Source organism: Pongo abelii, chromosome 13, assembly GCF_028885655.2.
Source record: "Pongo abelii isolate AG06213 chromosome 13, NHGRI_mPonAbe1-v2.0_pri, whole genome shotgun sequence".
NCBI classification, from domain to species: domain Eukaryota; kingdom Metazoa; phylum Chordata; class Mammalia; order Primates; family Hominidae; genus Pongo; species Pongo abelii.
The window spans coordinates 108,561,229-108,579,799 of NC_071998.2; the positions used below are offsets into that span (position 1 = coordinate 108,561,229).

The 18,571-nt window shown below is 41.6% G+C and overlaps 1 protein-coding gene across 2 annotated transcripts in view; it reads right to left on the bottom strand.

The window, feature by feature from the left end:
* Nucleotides 1-18,571, bottom strand: part of ASTN2 (astrotactin 2) — a 997,527-nt gene that overhangs the window by 931,765 nt on the left and 47,191 nt on the right. The window lies entirely within an intron of this gene.

Here is an 18,571-nt window from a genome sequence, read left to right on the forward strand (position 1 = left end):
ACCATTCAATACTTCATGCATATATCACTGCCCCCAGGAAACCTTGCCTGACTACACCAACAAGAAAAACTGTTTCTCCCTTCAAGTCTCTACAATTTTCAAATTTCTCTCTATACAAAATGAAAAGGCTTCTCTGCATATATAGGTGGCCAATCATAACCTTTTGGTTAATGAGTTATGAGGTAGAATCTTTGGAGGCACTTCTGGAAAGGTTTTGTTGTAATAAAGGAAAAAGTTCACAGGGAAAGCTCTGTTTTCTGCCCCTTTCTTCATGCCTGCTTTAGATGCTATATTAGTTCATTAATTTGGATGGGGGGTGCTATAGCCATCTTGAAGCCCCAAAGAGAAGGCCAAGACAACCAGAGAGATTCTAGTCCTGCACACTGACAATCTAGAGCTGCAAAGTCACCTATCACCAAAGCTTTTAGTCACATGAGTTTATTAAATGTCCTCATTGTCTAAGCCCCTGGGATACAGATAAAAATGTCCTAAGTAAACACCGCTTACTATTAATATCTTTTTAATTGAATCAACTGTGAAGATTTCCTAACATTTGAGTCCATTTTGAGGAGGAAAACCTGGACTTCTCAATATACCTTCATCAGAGAGAAACAGTCCCTTGAATCTCACAGGCTGTGCCTTCAGCCCTGGGCTGAGGAGAACACAGGTCAGACCCCAGAAAACAATTACTCTCTCATGCAAATTTCTAATCTGGCCCAAGAAACGCTATTCAAGGCCAAGTCATAATCTTCTTATGACTTCATCTACCTTTAAAATGTCAAGTACTGATTTCCGCTGTACTTCCCCTGAGAGCAGTTATTAGTTTAATGAGGAACATGGGCCACCATCTGCATCCCAAAACTTGTGACACTTAAGAGATATTATCTCCACCAACCTGGAACCTCCTACACATTAAACACACAGAGCTCAAACAAAATATTCTCCTCACATTTTACAGTCCAAGAATCAGAGCTGAGCTAATGAGACCAGAAAGAATCAACAATCGGCCAACAGTTGTTGAGCTTCCAATGCACAGGGATTGAGGCACCAAGGGATAGAAGACAGAAGTGGACAAAGAGTGGTGGGAGAATTACCAACTACTGAACTGGGAAAGCCATCCCAAGCACTTTATCTTTAGTGTCTCTTCTAGTTTATCCAATAATTCTAGAATTCAAGGATTAAGATATCCATTTTATTGAAAAGAAACTCAGAGAAATTAAGCAAATTGTTCAAAATGTCATCACTCGGCCAAAAGGTAAAGACAACCCAAGTGTCCATCAACAGATGAATGGATAAATAAAATGTAATATACACATACAATGGAATACCATTTAGCCATAAAAAAGAATGAAGCTTTGACATATGCCTTATCATGGATGAACCTTTAAGACACTAGGCTAAGTGATAGAAGCCAGATACAAAAAGATGGAGTAAGTGACTTCACTTATATGAAACATCTTGAATGGATAAATTCATAAGGACTGAAAATAGATGAGAAGTTATCAGGGTTGGGAGGTGCGTGGAATGGGGAGTTATTGCTTAATGATTGCAGAGAGTTTTTATTTGGGGTCATGAAAAAGTGTTGGAAATACATCGTGTTGATGGTTGCACCACACTATGAATGTAATTAATGCTGCTAAATTGTACACTTAAAAATGGTTAAAATGGCAAATTTTATGTTACATATATTTTACCACAGTAAAAAAAAAAAAAAAAAATCACAGCACTAATAAATGTTTCGACAGAAATTTGAGACCTCACTCTGGCTCCAAAATCCAGAGTCTTTCTAGCAAACCATAAAAACGTTCTGTAAGATTTATTGCAGTGCTGTCCAATAGAACTTTCTGCAGCAGTGGACATGTGTTACATCTGCACTGTCCAATATGGTCAACACTAGCCACACAGGGCTACTGAGCACTTGAAATCTGGCTACTGTGTGCTGGGCAACTAATATTTTAATTTTATTTAATTTTAATTATTTTAAATGTAAATAATAGCCAGATGTTGGGTAGCACAGGTGAAACTGAAGAGTTGAAGCATAGGTTCCAAAGGAGGCCTTATAGCAAAATGATGACACCTTGGTACTGAAAAGATCAGTCTTTCAAGTTAAGACTTCAGCACTGAAAAATGTGGCCCCAACGTTCCAACAATTACCAGCACAACCTCCAACCTGTTTTCCTTGATTTTAGTTCACCTTTACCTCCAATCCATCCATTACACGGAGTAACCTTGCCCTAATCGCGCCATCTGCTTTCTGAAAACCCCACTAAATACGACCCTTAAATGCATATTACTAAGTGAAAGGAGCCAATCTGAAAAGGCCACACACTCTATGCATTCAACTATGTGACATTCTGGAAAAAAGAAAACCATGAAGACAGCAAAAAGACCAGCGATAGCAGTGGGTTAGCATGAAGGGAGGGATGACTAGGCAGAGCACAGAGGATTTTTAGGGCAACGGAACCATTCTGTATGAATAACAGTGGTGAATACATATTATTATACATTTGACCACACAACACCAAAAGTGAACCCCAATATAAACTATGGACTTTGGGTGACAATGATGTTTCTATGCAGGTTTGTTAATTGTAACAAAAGTACTACTCTGGTGAGAAGATGTACTGATACTGGGACAGGCTATGTGTGGTTGGGAAGGGCAGAAGGTACTCGGGAGTATAAGGAACTCTCTGTACTTCCTGCTCAATCTTGCTATAAGCCTAAAACTACCCCAAAAAATGAAACCGTTCATTAAGAAAACATCATTAAAACTCATTATTCCATGGCAGATGAGGCCCCTCATCATCTGGCCTCTGCCTCTCCTCCTGTCTCTTTTCTCATTGCCCCCTCTCCCTGTGCATGCCATATGCCAGCTCCCTACACTCACCAAGCTGTTTCTCACTGCAAAGGCTTGGCATATGCTAGTCACTCTGAATTGAATGCTGCTCACCTTTCTACCAGAACTGCCTCTAGAGCTTTCAAAACCCAAATCCCCCTTTTTGAATACTTTCTTGAGCCATGAAAACTGAGTTAACTACTCCCTCTTGTGTGCACCCACGCACTGAATAAGTATCACAGCTCATATCATTGTTTTGTTACTGATCTGTCTTTTCTAACAGTCTCTGTGTTGCTTCAGGGTAGGTCTTACTCCTTCACACCAGACCTTATATGATCTGGCTCCAGGCAATCTCTTAAGACTCCATCCTTCCTCCTTCCCTCCCTCCAGCAACACAGGCCTTGCCCGATCCTAGAACACACAGAACTCCCCACTGCCATAGCCTTCCCAACATCTCTTCCCCGTACTAGAACCTACTCCACAGTGAGCTCAAATGCATCCTACAGCTCAAACCTCACCTTTTAGGAAAGACTCCCCTGAATCCCCAGACTAAAATAAATGCCCTAGTTATAAGTCATCAAAATACTCAATGATTCTTCCTTCAAGGCATTTGCCATAAACACATCTATACTATTTATAAAAGTATTTGTTCAATATTTATCTTCTCCATTATATTTTAAGCTCCTTGTCCTGTTTTTTTTAATCCATGAGTCCTTGCCCAGTGTATATTTCTTTAATATGAACACCTTATTAAAATGAATAAATTTCCCTTTACTCCAGGTGTCAGGGTGGGTGCTTAATAATTATTTGTGAAATGACTGTATTTCATTTATATCCAAGATCTAAGACAGTCCCTGACACATAGTGAATAGTCAGCAAATTCAGTATTTGTTGAAGAAACAAGTGAATGGAAAGTTCAGAAATCTTGGCACAAGTGAAATGTTCAACTCCTTTATGGTAAAAATGATTCAACCCCATATTCAGAGTTTCAGACTGAAGAGGCTGCTGCAAGTGAGGACAAAAATAATACTATGTATATGATAAAAACATTTCTTTTCATTTACCTAGTATTTTCAAGCATGCCCTCCTACCTTACTCTTTCAGTAACGCTGTGTGCTGGATAATACAAACCCACTTCTAGAAAAGAGCAATGGGGTGCAGAGAGAGGACATGGCTCGCCACATGTAATGTACTGAGCTAATGGACAACCATACACCAGGCTGCTTAGCTCCCAGGCAAAGGCAGAAGGTGGGAGTGGAGGCTGAGAGGCTGCCAGGACAGGAAAGCAAAACAAGTCCTCAAGATTCCTGGGTACCAGAGCTGGATGGTGAGAGACAGAATGGACTCTGATTACAATCTGAGGAGGATTCTTCTGCTGAAAGAGAGTTGATTGGATTGTGCTGTGATGCCAGAGTCTGTCAGCAATCAAACACCCTCTGGCTACCTCTGAGCATCTGGAATTGGAAAGCTGGAGGCAGAGGCCGGCTTGCAGCTGGGGGCCATGCTGGGGGACACGGAAGCAGCTCAGCTTCAGGCTGCAGTAAAGTGGTCAATGGCATGCTTGTCCATTCCAAGCACTTGCTAATGAAAAATGGTTCCCCCAAAGAACCCAGAGAAGGAGAGCAGCCTACACTGGGGATCAGGGGACACAGGGAAATGAAAATATTCCTTACAATTGCAGAGTGTGCCGGTGCTTACAAACATTTAACTTATGCTATCACTAGATCCTCCCCCAAACCCTATTGAATTCATTGCCGTCATCCCCATTTTGTCTATGCATAGATCCCAAGTTAGTAGAAAGGAAATGACTCACTCAAAGATACAAGGTATAAGTAGTAGAGCCAAGATGAGAATGCCAACTATGTCTGATTCTCTCTCTTTCTATTAACAACTTTCTTGTAATTATAATCCAAAGCAAAAGTCTTCATCATAAAGTCAAAATCTTAAAATATGCAGGGGGTTAGACTTCTCCAGGGAGATAAATATGCATCTAGATTCTTCTTGGACACCTACTGTGTGCTGGTAGATATGCCACATGGGCCATGACATATGTGGTGAGATTATTATCCCATGTTTGATACGATGAAATTAAGTGAGAATCTGAGAAATGAAATCATTTACTGCAAGTGGCATGGCCAGCAATTAAAATCAGACCAAATTCTTTAGATTTCACTTTGAGAACTGAGGAACAAGAGCAGTGCAGGAAGATAGCTCCTTTACCCTCTTTCAAGAAGTATGCCAGCACTGGCTCTACAATAAAACAGTGCTATCTTTTCTGTTCAATCTGATTTTCAATTTTAATGGGCTTCCATGTAAAATATGGGTGCTTAAAATATAAAAAAGAAAATTAGACTACGTCAAAAATGGTTAGGAAAGGGGAATTTAGAGAACAAATGAAGGAAGGTAAAAAAAAATACTGGAAAACAATCTCTCTTCATACCATCTTAGGAAAGATAAAGAATTGAGTATGGGTCAAGTGCAGTGGCTCACACCTGTAATGCCAGCATTTGGGAGGCTGAGGTGGGTGAATCACTTGAGGTCAGGAGTTCAAGACCAGCCTGTCCAACATGGTGAAACCCCGTCTCTACTAAAAATACAAAAATTAGCCAGGTCTGGTGGGCGCATGCCTGTAATGTCAGCTACTTGGGAGGTGGAGGCAAGAGAATCACTTGAACCCGGGAAGCAGAGATTGCAGTGAGCCGAGATCATGCCACTGTACTCCAGCCTAGCTGACACCGCAAGACTCCATCTCAAAATAAAACAAAAAAAGAATTGAATATGAAGCATGTGCTACCAAGGCTGACTTACCCAGCAGGCACAGTGTCCAGGGCTCATAGTCCTTTCAGGAGCCAACAGAAATATTTTAATTTTTCTTAAAACTACATGCAAATTTAAAAATGTATTTTTAAGTCAAAAGAATTTTTAATATAAATATGAATATAAGCATCTTTGACACAATTTTACAATATTTTAAATTAATCATAATAATTTCATAATGTTTTTATTAAGGAAGGATCCACAAAGGTAAAGGTGCCTAGGCTTGCAAAAGTCATACAGTGAACCTGCATTATGACTTTGAGATTATCACCGTGGCCATTGAGTGTGGAGCACAAATGAACTAATGAGGATTCAGAGTTGAGGAAGAGTGTTTTCAGCTATGTTCTGATGAACATTTGAATGGAGTTTCCATGGGCACAGCAGGTTCAGAGTGTTACAAAGAGAATTGGAAATACTCCTGGATGTAGGTGAGCATTTCTCCCTTAGCCAGGCCAAGCAGAGAAGGCAGAATTAAAGTCACCTTTAGTGTTATCATATTCTCTATCTCAAGAGTTTATTATGGATCCTTGGAACCACAGGAGATTGGAATTAATGTCTAGTCTCGAGTCAAGAATGTTATATTGTGCCTAACTTAAATCCTGCCTATTTTGACTAGAGCCTTTAATTTTGCTTTTATTAAGAGTGAAAATTTACAAATGTTACTTCTCCTGTAATTGCTGTGAGGATTTACTTGCAATAAAGTCCTCTTGGAAGTCTGGGTACCTAACCCTTTGGAGGGATGAACAGAGTACCTGAATGGCGATAAGAAGGCAAAGATTGTAGAAACAGCTAAATCACTTCTCTTTTTTGGTTTTAGTTTTCACTACCTGAAAAAGGCAAGTTATTAGTATATGTAAAGTTGAAGTTTCTTTTAATACTGAACACGTGGAAAATCACAGATGGTCCTATCCCAGACCCCGATATGGTAAAGTCAGTGATATAATGAGGATCGATCATACTTAGTGTTTAAGAAGACTTCTAGTTTCCTCAAAAGCCAGGATATGCCTATTAGTTTCTCTACAGGAAGCATCATTCATAAGGATTTGCAGAGGGAGAGAAAGGTCAGACAGGTTAGGTAATACATATGCATACATGTGCAGGCACATACACACACACACACACACACACACACACACACCCACCCACCCAAGGCCACAGAGCAAATCTGGGGTATTGTCAGGTTCAATCTCTGGCAACAGGACAAGGTGAGGGTGTGGCTCCATCCCCTGCATGAGTGTAACATTACAAATACCTTAGTCCTAAGGCTGCAAACTCTGATTTTGGGCCTGATAGCACAATGAGAAATCCCATTTCCTTCCCAATCATTTGAATGTGAAAGGGGCCAGCATTAAACTGGGGGCAATTGTCTTTACATCACCCTGGGCACCATTTCTAATCACAAACTTGTCGACCACCAGCCTCTTGTGGCACCTAGATAGAGTGTGGAAATTATCATGTAATTTACGACAGGCAGTGCCTGAAAGTGACTTTTTCAGCATCTGCTCTCTAGTAGTCCCAAGAGCAGAGAAACGAAGAAAGCTCACGGGCTGCTGGAGAAATGCAATCTCCTCCAGTTGCATCCAACTGTTCAACAGCCTCCCTCCAAACCCCTCAAACAGATCCCTTACCTCTGCTTCTCTCATTCTGTCGTTTCTCTCCCCATCCCTGCTGCTTGAAGTTCTATTCATCCTTCAGAACTTCCCTTCATATAGCCCACCTTTCTGCAAAAGCCTACCCAAGCAAACTCACCTCCCACTAGCTTCTTCCTGAAACGTCGATCTCCAACATCTGTGAATGGGGGGAGGTTAAGCAAGGTTTGAATTTGATCTAAATATAATTCCTCTAAGAGTAAACCTGGATGGACTCTCATGTCTCTCAGAGCCCTTTTCTCTGTGCAAAACAATGCATAGATTCAACATAAAACAGTGTCTAATGTGAAAAGGATCAAATTTGTATTCTGGACAATTCCATTCCAGTCCTCATTCCTGTTCTGTACCTTCCTAAACCCGTGCTCTTGAGCAAGTTGCTTCACACCGAGAACCTCAGATTCTCCATCTGTAAAATGGAAAGTGCTTAAACCTTAATGGGTTGTTTTGAGGATTAACAAAAACAACAACAAAAAAAGATTGTAGACATGACACAATGTAAATGCAAGGAATATTTATGGTTATCCCTCCAATAGGAACAACTGATGTGGCAAGTAAAGTAACAAATAAACTTGATATTTTCCCGTTTTGGCTCAAGAAAGGCAAAAGCTGTCTTCAAGATGTATCTGTTGCATGCTGAGATAAGGCTTTAGTCATTCTGCTATGAATTAAAAGATATTGTTAAGCATCTTCTATGTACCCGTGTAGGTCCCAGCAGTAGGGAAAGTACCATCAAAATAAGATGCAAAGAAACGTCCTTTGTGCCTTAACTTTGTTGAACCATATGGTTCTTGAAATCTGTGGGTGCCTGTCTGGTTATGGAGAGTCTTTTGATCAGCAGCCAGCACAGTGTGGATGTCATTCTAATGTCATCTATACATTGAGGAAAGAACACAGGAACTGAGGTCTTTAACTATCAGAGACAGGGGGAAGGAGTGGAGTCAGGGATTGCAGATTCAACTGTAACACGGCCACTCAGCCGTGGTGTGAGCCTGCATGAGTAACTTTACTTTTCTGAGCCTCTGTTTCCCTGAAAGTAGGGGAAGAAAGAAATGATGACTAGATCAAGCAAGAATAAGTTGATGAAGAAAACATATAGAGGCAGGAGTCAAGAGGTCAGATGGCAGTGAACATCGGCTTTTCTCAGAAGGAATAAACCCAAGAATAAGAGAAAGTAGATGCAAGCCTGTTGGCTTTGACTGGTTGCTAAATATAAAGTAGTAGAAGCCAATGAAGATCTTATTGACTCTGACCCCTAGAGTGTGTGTGCAGCTGTCCGGCACATAGAGATTCTTGGATTATACTCTGAGGTTAGGACTGTCTTGGTTTCATTCCTCCATGTATCTGTCAAACATTTGCTGAATATGTTTGGCTCTGTGCTCGGCAAACTTACTGGAAAAATAGGAGGAAAACAAGAATGTCACAATCCCTGCTCTCAAAGAGCTTATGGTTTAGTGGGTAATACAGGCAATTAAATAGGTAATGAGGGTGAAGTGTAATGTGGAAATCAGAAAAGAGTCCAGGGAATATGGGAGTATACAACAGCAGGTGTCTAACTGAGCTGGTAGTCAGAGAGGGCCTCTCATTTGAAATGTTATATGGTGTGAGAATTTAAGGACAAACGGAAGAGATCCGGGCAAAAAAGTGGAAACTATACCAAAGCAAGGAAAGAGCAAGTGTGCTGGGGATATGGAGATGAGCAGGAGATAATTCCTGCCCTCAGGGAGCTGCTGGTCTAATGGAGAGAGTATTGAACAAACAGGCATCCTAATATCATATTGTATGAGCTGTGCAGATAACCAGAATTAATGAGGTTTCTTTCCACGTTCATGACTCCATGGTGAGCATGCTATGTTCTGAGGGTCACTGGAACTGAGCAGCCAACCTGATTTCAAGGCCTGGCTTTACTAGTGGCACTCTGTGTGACTATGGACCTTCCCCTCTCTACCCCCAGTCTCTCCATCTGTAAAATGAGGGACTTATATAACTGTGCATATACTTTTGTACTCTAAAAATCTGTGCTTTAGAATGACTTAGCATTTTTCTGGATCCCTTTGCTTCTAATAGAAACAGTTTTTTTTCCCCTTCCACATTATGCCCCTTTATGCAGAATTGGTGACATTATTTATTTCTCATATCCTCAGGACTTAAATCCCCGAATTATTCTAAATCTTGCCCAGACCTGACACCACAAATAAATTCTCAATCTCGGGGGGATTGAGACAAATGGGGGCTGCCACTCCTGTGACCTCCATCAGGGATTTGGCTCCAACATTCTACCCAAGGAAAATGTTGCACCAAGTCAGGCTAGAGGGGAAAGGAGAACATTTTTCAAAAAACAGCCGAGCATTTGTGAAAAGACAAAAGAAGTAGCTTTCCCCTGGATGCACATCAAACACCCTCAGCAGATTGGAGAGGATTTAATTTTGAGTCTTCGCTTCTTGTTCTCAAAAGGAAACAGGACTCACCTAAGTGGGAGGCAGCCAGCATAGCAAGTCGCTCCCATGCCTGGGATCGTGTAGGGCAGACTTGGAATCCTAGCTCCAACTCCACCCTCATTAAATTCTGTGTGACCTGGACAAGTCATTTCATTGTCTCATAGACTCAGTTTCCCCAGCTGTAAAGTGAAGATACCATCACCACCTCAGGGAGTTGCTGTAAGAGTACAACAAAACTGCATATGTTGAAATACCTACTACAGGGTTGCAACACATTGAGTATTCAATGAAGAGCAGGCAAACCTAAACCAGAACGAGGGCTCTGCAGAAAGCTGGCAGGAAATGTCAATGGCGCTCAGCTCACTGGTGCCAGATATTTCCCATGGGGCAGTTCCCTGGACCCTAAAAAGGCAAGGGAAAATATATAGTCTAATAGAAAGCATATGAGCATTGGAATCTAACTGTTGAGTATAAATTTTATCTATACCAATCTCTAGGACCCTTCTCACTCCTCTAAACCTCAGCTTCCTCATATATAAAAAATAGTACTTATCTAGGTTGTTTTGAGGATTTTAAAAATATATATTGCATATCAAGTACTTAATATGACACCCAGCAGATAACATGTACACAGTGAATGATGGCTAAGATTTAGGATCACCCTGCATTTTGTTTGATTCCTATCTCATGCTTGGTTTTGTTTGTTTGTTTTGTTTTGTTTTGAGATGGAGTTTCATTCTTGTCACCCAAGGCTGGAGTGCAGTGGTGCAATCTCTGATCACTGCAGCCTCCACCTCCTGGGTTCAGGTGATTCTCCTGCCTGAGCCTCCCAAGTGGCTGGTATTACAGGCATGCACCAACAGGTCCAGCTAATTTTGCAGTTTTAATAGAGACGGGGTTTTGCCATGTTGGCCAGGCTGGTCTCAAACTCCTGATCTCAGGTGATATAATTACCTTGGCCTCCCAAAGTGCTGGGATTACGAGCGTGAGCCACTGTGCCTGGCCTTTTTGTGTGTGTGTTTTGAGACAGGTCCCATGCTTGTTATCTTCCATTTGATCTGTCCCATACCAAACCATTTTCTGCAGTGCTCTTTGCCCCCGGAAAAAATCAAAACCTATATCATCCAGGTTATCTTGCCTTCAGCGTTCAGTTGGGTTCTGCTAAAGACAGGCCCTGGTGGTAGATCAGTGGGCAGGTAAGGGAGAGATAGGTCAGGGTATTTATTATCCTCCCTCCATCCCTGCTGACCTGTGGCCTCAACAGTGGGTGGCGGGGGAGGGGGGTCCTATGGCCAGTCTCTATAAGGGAGCTCCTCTTTCTCAAATCAGTGTTCCCTTTCCTGGCTCCTTCAGGATGGCAAGAGCTTCCTCTTGTAATGAGAAGTCTGATTCCTTGTTTTGATGTTTGACTATAAACAGCTTTTAAGTCTCACCACCCCCTCTTCACCACCACCACCACTGTGCCCCATATCTGGGCAATCTGGTAGGAATGCCTGGATGCTCTCCCTCCTTTGGCGTTGGCTGAGGAGTCTAACCATGAAAGTCCTGCCTGAGTGTGGAAACTCTCACTCTGGCCCCACTCTCGTGCCACAGTAAAAACCCACACCAGTCTCTTTTTCCTGGCTCTCTAGTCATTCTGGAATTGTGTGAGAAGCCTGCTCTGCTCCCTAGAAATTTCACTTATATAACTAATAAGCCTCTTCCTACCCTCTTGGTGTGTATGTGCCATCATTAGTTTCAATATCCAAACCAAATTTGGGGTGGGGATCCCTCCTGCTTTTACAATGACCAAAATACCCCGGATGCCAGCCTGCAATGCCTCATTGCCCCGGGTGCATTCCCTTAGCCCTGCCCGCACCCTTTATTAAATGCTCTACTGTTACCTCTTCTGAGTATGTTCAGAAGGGAGCCATCTGTTTCCTGCCAGGACCCTGACTGATGTAACACCGAAGGTCCATGTGCACGTTCATTCATGAAGCATCTGTTAATCACCTACTTATACAAGTTATACTGTGTCTGAGGGGAGTGTGTAGTGAAGGAAGGCTTTACAGAAAGAGAAATAAAACAAATACTTTGCACACATTATCTCATTTCGTTCTCTCAACAGCCCTGCAAATTGGCATCATTAGTCCCATTCTATAAGTAAAACAAAGCACAGAAGAAATATGAAAATTGTTCAAGGTAACACAGCATCTTTATGGTGGAAGGGAGGTAAAAATCTAGGACTAACTCCATTCTAACCCCCTGCCTCCCTTTATGGAGACACAAGCACCCGTGATTGCAGTACAGAGGAAAACGTGTATGAAATGCCAGCAGAGCATGCTGTGAAAGATCAGCAGATAGAGAGGTCATTTTTAGTTACAGTTAAGGGCCTCAGAGAAGGTGGCATATTTAATAGGCTTAAAAGTATGGGTAGGATTTGAAGATACAGAGATTAGGAGGAGTCAAAAGGGGATAAGGCTACATAAAACAGGTCTGTTACCAGTGCCCAGGACATGATGTAGAGAGGTGGGACAGGTAAGTTGAACTTTGGCATTAAAGACCTTGCATCACTAGCCATCCATCCTTATTTCATGCAGTCATGCCTCAGCCACTGGCAGACATCTATCTTTTCTCTTGACCTACTAGGATTGTGTAGTGCATAGGAATTCTTTATGGAATCTCAGTTTCCTCATCTGCAAGTGTGGGCTGTTTTGTTTTGTATCCACCTGTCTAAACGTGGATTAAATCCATTAGTAGCATGATAGTTGGGAATGGTTCCTAATAGTTAACATTTTCTGAGTCATATTCACAGTAACTGACATCTTGTTTTCTCTATCACCCTCCACTAGCCTTTAAGCCATGTGATGGAAATGGCATGACCCACACATATTCCCTCTATAAGACCCCACAGAGTAGGTATCCAATAATTTCAGAAGAGCAAATTCATGTAGTCCAGCTTCCCCCTCTGATAACTTAGAAAATTAAAGACCAGTGAGATAGTGACTTGTCCAAGGTCTTAGCCAAGCAGATTAATATCTCTCCCCAAGCATCAACCCAATAAAGACCGACTCTTAGAACTCATCATGAAAGGCTTGTTTTTCAAGCATTGGGCTACATTTTGCCAACCTCTGTTTGCCACTGCAGATGTAAGGTTAAAGAAAGAAATGGGCCAGGTGAGTCTTTCTGTGAGCAAAGAAAAATACAAGCCTTTTGAACTTGCCTGAATTCTCTGACAAGTTTAATCAAGTACGAAATAAAAAGCAGGCATGATTTACTTAGTTTTCCAAAATGCAGTTGATGAGGTACCCCACGAAAGATTACTGAGGAAGATAAACAGCCGAAGAGCAGGGTTTAAAATGCAGTTGCGGCATAGGAGGCAAGTGAGGCTCAGGACACAAAGGTCTGGCAGCTATAGAAATAAAGAGATGCTAGTTTATAACCCTGAGAAAAGCACCCTATGCTTATAGAATCATCTGGGCTTAAACTTAGGTTACAAAGTCTATCAGGAACCATGGACCTCCACACTGCATTCTATAATGAGACACAATAAATAAAAAAGAGGCACAGTAAGTAAATAAATAAGAAAACAGCCAGGCATGGTGGCTCATGCCTGTAATTCCAGCACTTTGGAAGGCCAAGGTGGGCGGATCACTTGAGCTCAGGAGTTTGAGACTAGCCTAAGCAACACAGTAAGACTCCATCTCTACAACACACACACACACACACACACACACACACACACACACACACACACACACAAAATCAGCCATGCATGATGGCATGCACCCATACTTCCAGCTACTCAGGAGGCTAAGAAAGGATTGCTTGAACCCTGGAGGTAGAGGTTGCAGTAAGCCAACATCGCTCCACTGCACTCCAGCCTGGGCAAAACCCTGTCTCAGACAAAAACAAACAAAAAGAACACACACACACAAAAAAAAAAAAAAGAAAGAAAGATAGGAAGGAAGGAAGGAAGGAAAAAGAAAGAAGGCATCAGAGTATGCTTCAATTACAACTTCCACATCTCAGGTTTCACTCATGCTATATGTTCATTCCAGGTTGGCAGGGTGTCTCAGCTCCTCATTTTCTCAAAATGACCCAGGCTGATGGGGCAGCCAATATCTGAAACATTGCCAAACTCCATGTGAGAGGGAAAAAAGAAAAGGCTCTGGAGATCCTTTCCTTGACAGGTAAATGCTCTGGTCCATGAGTGGAATTCACCACTTCTACTCACAGTTATGTTCAGCCATCCAAGTAAAAATAGACCAGGAAATGCAACCAAAGCGTGTAACCAAAAAGGAGAGAAATCAGAAATATTTGACAAAGCAATACTAACAGTTAGGCCAACAGATCCTTCCATGAAAGTCCACAATGTTCTGATGATGTGGCGAGACCCCAGGAGCATCTGAGCTTTGCCAAGGGTGAAGGCTGCTTGTATTGGACAGTGGAAAGGCACTGGCCTAGGGGTTTGGAGGTATCTTAGGCAGGCCACTTCTCTTATTGCTGTTTGTAGGTGATGCTCTATGAGCTCCTTCCCAGCTCTTTCCAAGAAGCAGATTCACCATCACAGAATGTGACAAGTTAACATAGCATTCTGTTTGCTCTGTGCTCCTGACACATTACATGACTCGTCCTGTTCTGCCATTATCCAAGGCCTCTGCTCCTTTCTCCTTGTAAACTCCTTGAGGACAGAGGCCTTGTCTCACTCATCTTGCAAAACCTAGCACCGCTCCTACATACTGGAGGCACTCATTGCATGTTTATTTAATAAATGCACAGATAAAGATTTCCAAAACCGATGACTTTCAGGAGTCAAGCCAGTCAGCTCAGTAGATGTCCCAATTAATACACTCAATGATCACACTGACAATGGCAATGACAAGCTGACAATGTTAATGATAAACATTGAAAATTTAATAAATAATATTAAAGTGCATGGGGCACTTTCCAACGTACAGATCCCTTTTTATCTCTATTCTCTCCTTTGATGCTCTCATCAACCCTGTGTGGGAAGCAGAGCAGAAATTGGCATCTCTGTTTTATACAGAAGGGAAGTGAGGTCCCAAAAGGTTAATGGGACTTTCTCCAAGGTTACACAGCTCATCAGTGTAGATCTGGGACAAAAATTTAAGTCTTTTCATTCCCTGACCATGATCTTTTCGTAAGAACTCCCCCCCCCCCGCAACTCCTCTGAGAACGCAGGAATGAGCCCTTATTGTAATATGAGTACCCAATTTTTCCTGCATCTTCCTGATTAGACTCCTGAGCCATCTCATGACCTCAGTATTGGTGTCTGAGTTCCTGTACCCTCCAAGGCTGCCCATTGTGCCGCCCTGCTCCAGCAACTCTAGCTCTCTGGAAACACCTGCTCTGAATCACAAATAGCGTCTACTTCATCTTTTTTTTTTTTTTTTTTTTTGAGACAGAGTCTCACGGTGGCGTGATCTCGTCTCACTGCAACCTCCTCCTCCTGTGTTCAAGCGATTCTCCTGCCTCAGCCTCCTGAGTAGCTGGGACTACAGGTGCGCACCACCATGCCCAGCTAATTTTTATATTTTTAGTAAGAGACGGGGTTTCACCATGTTGGTCAGGCTGATCTCAAACTCCTGACCTTGTGATCCACCTCCCTCAGCCTCTCAAAGTTCTGGGATTACAAGTGTGAGCCACCGTGCCTGGCCATTCCATCTTCTTTTTCAGTGAGCACTCTGCTAAGGACATTCTCACAGCAGAATAGAGGCTGTCTTACACAGACTTGCTATTTCTCCATTTTGTGTGCTGTTTGGTGGCAACAATAGTCAACAGAAGTGAACTACAACAAAAACAAGGCATACTATTGTGCAGGATTCTCTCAGTGATTCCTTGTAACAGCAAGACCACCCACTTCACAGGTGGCAAGCTTGAAGTCTATAGCAATTAAGTGACAGAAAAGGGAGTACAGTGACGAGTGGAGAGCATGAGCTATGGAGCAACAGCTAGACCTGGGCTCTCATGCTGACTCTGCCACTTACCAGCTCTGTGACCATTTGCTATTTACTAATACCTCTATACTTCAAATGTGTTCTCTGTAAAGAAGGGACATATTCATGATCCTCTCGGGACCATGGTAAAGATAAGGGTGTGTGTGTGTGAAGTTTTTGCAGAAGTCCCTGCTCATGGTAAACACCGAACATGAGTTCCTTCTTCATTGCCTGCCTTCCCTTTAGATGGTAAGCTCCTAACAGGTGACGTGCTCTGTCTGTGGCCACAGCTGCCTCCCTAGGGTCTAATACAGTTCCTGAGCTAGGATGGATGCTTTCTAAACTCTTGTAATTATTATGTGACTTAATCAGGTTTGCAGAGATATTTATCTATAAAATCACTGAGGCTTTTGCTTCTCAGACATATATAACTTAGCTACCTCTAACCCAGTGTTATTTTTAGCTTCATTTAGAATCATAGAAACCTGGAGGAAGGAGGAACTTTGGGTCAGCCCCTGTTCATTTGCATGAGTTACCTCTGCAATGCCCTATCTTATTACCATATGAGTTCTGTACAATATTTCACTCCATGGTATGGAGTATGTGCTCTTTTCACAAACAACTTCCATTTGCAGCTCCTTAGTTTCTTGCTTGTAAACAGAATGCCAATCCCAGGTCCCAGCCTGACCACCAGAAAAGTGAGCGTGAATAGAAGATGATGTTTTGGCAGCTAACGATCCACAAGTCAGCAGGCTTTAAGCAGCAACTAAGGATAAGGGATTCACAAAACTAGTGTAATGTTTATGTAGCAATTCTTCATCACCCTTGAAAAAGCACAGTAACAAAAACAGCTTACAGAGATCTAGAAGTCTTATCAAATAGGGGGGTTTTGGAAATATACCAGTGGGTGTGGATGCACATGCGCACACATGCGCATGCACACACACACATTCACAATTTAATCTTATACTCAATACAAACAAAAGAAGTTATCCATTGGAACAAAAACACAAAAAGAATGTTCCAGAAACATTGCCATGGTATTGAAAACTGCTGAAGAAAATGATCATACCCATTTTCCATTACAAAATCTGTATCTAATTTTAAAGTTTAAAGAACAAATGAATCTGCTGTGTTTGAGTAGGATAAGCATAGAATTATACTTTCCATCTCCCTTCTTAATTTTTCCAATGTGTATAGCAGGTGAGTTTTTCCATTATCATTGAGTTAACGCACAGGGGTGAGAGACAGTATCCTAATCTTATACTGAAAAGTGAAGGCAAACAGCTTTCCTTTTTCCTGTACTATTCATTAGAACTCCCTTAGTTTCCAGGGGACTAGAATAACAATTGTCATGTGCTGTTTAGAAGAACTGATCTGAAAAACTCATATATAAAAATAACATACATTTTTAACATGTTGGTTTATAAATATAAAATCCCATTATCACAAAGCCACAGTTGGCCAAGTCCCCACTGACAAAGGATTACTGTGCATTTAACACAGTATGAAGAATAATCATTTATAAGCTTAAGGAACACCCTGAACCTGGATTGCAGGTGTCGGCACAGAATAGTTCTGCTTGAACTTAGGTCAAGTAAAATGGGGTAAATTGATCTAAATCATCATTTACTTAAGGGAAACTAAAGTGTTGTTAATGAAGATAGAAAATCTTACAACAAACACAAGATAATACTTGCCGACAAAAGCACAGGCCAGCCTGGATTAATAAATTCTCTAAGTGTTTTTCCCCATCATGGCTATTTGTTAAACCTGGAAGAGTGCGATTCAAATGTAAACCTCTTCTACTTGTTGTTAATTATATTATTTTCTTTTTCTAGGCACCAGTGATCCTGATTGCTCTTGGAACCTCTTGGGAAATAAGCCTCCATGTAATGTGATTATAATGATTCATTATATTTGTGTAGGTTTTGTAGCTTAAAAGTGCTTTTCCATCTATTTTTAATATTATCATTATTAATAATAATAGCTACCTTTATTGTATGCTTTTCAGGGGCCAGGCACCATTCAGTTTACAGCAAACACAGTATCTCTACTCTTTACAATAACCCTGCAAGGAGGTTACAATACCCATTTCATATGGTAGAAAACTGAGGCTCCTACAGGTCAAATAGCCTGCCCAAGATCATATAGACCCTGCCTGCCTGACCCCACAATCCAGGCCATTTTTGCTTTACGTATGACATGTTATATGATCTTAAACTCATCTGTCTACTATCTATTATCTGTCATTCCTTTAGACTAAACACTCTTTGAAGGCAGAAACTATATCCTGTTCAAAGTCGTAATCTCACTACCAAGCACAGTCCCTGGGACACTGCAGGCACTTGATGAATACTTGCTAAAAGAATAAATGAACACATGAGTAAGTGAGTGAAGTCTTATAGGTTCTTCTACTGAGGCAGGAAGATCATTTGGTGTTTTTCCTGTTAATAAACTGGGAGGCAGAGGCTTTAACAAGAGAATTGATTTCCCTAAGGGCACACACTGTTAAGCATTAGAGGCAGAACCCCATCCACATCCTTCTAACTTCTGGTCTTTTGGGGGTTCCACAGGCCCAGGTTGCCTCTTTATTACATAAAAAAAATTTCATATTTGTCATGGCACGCTAGTTAACAAGCGATGAGCAGGAAGCTACAGGTTGGCCCTAAGTCCAGGTATATTACCCACCTCCCTCCACGCTGCCACCCTCCTATTAACGCCACTTGGAAGCCCATGAATCATTATGAATATAAATGTGGAGGCTCCTCCTTTGAGGTAGATGAGGGTGGGGAAAGAGAAGATGGAGAACTGACAATTCAGACAGCCAAATTCAATTTGAGGGAATTTGGTTCAGTGCTTTCCATTAACAACACTCTATGAAAAATATAATTC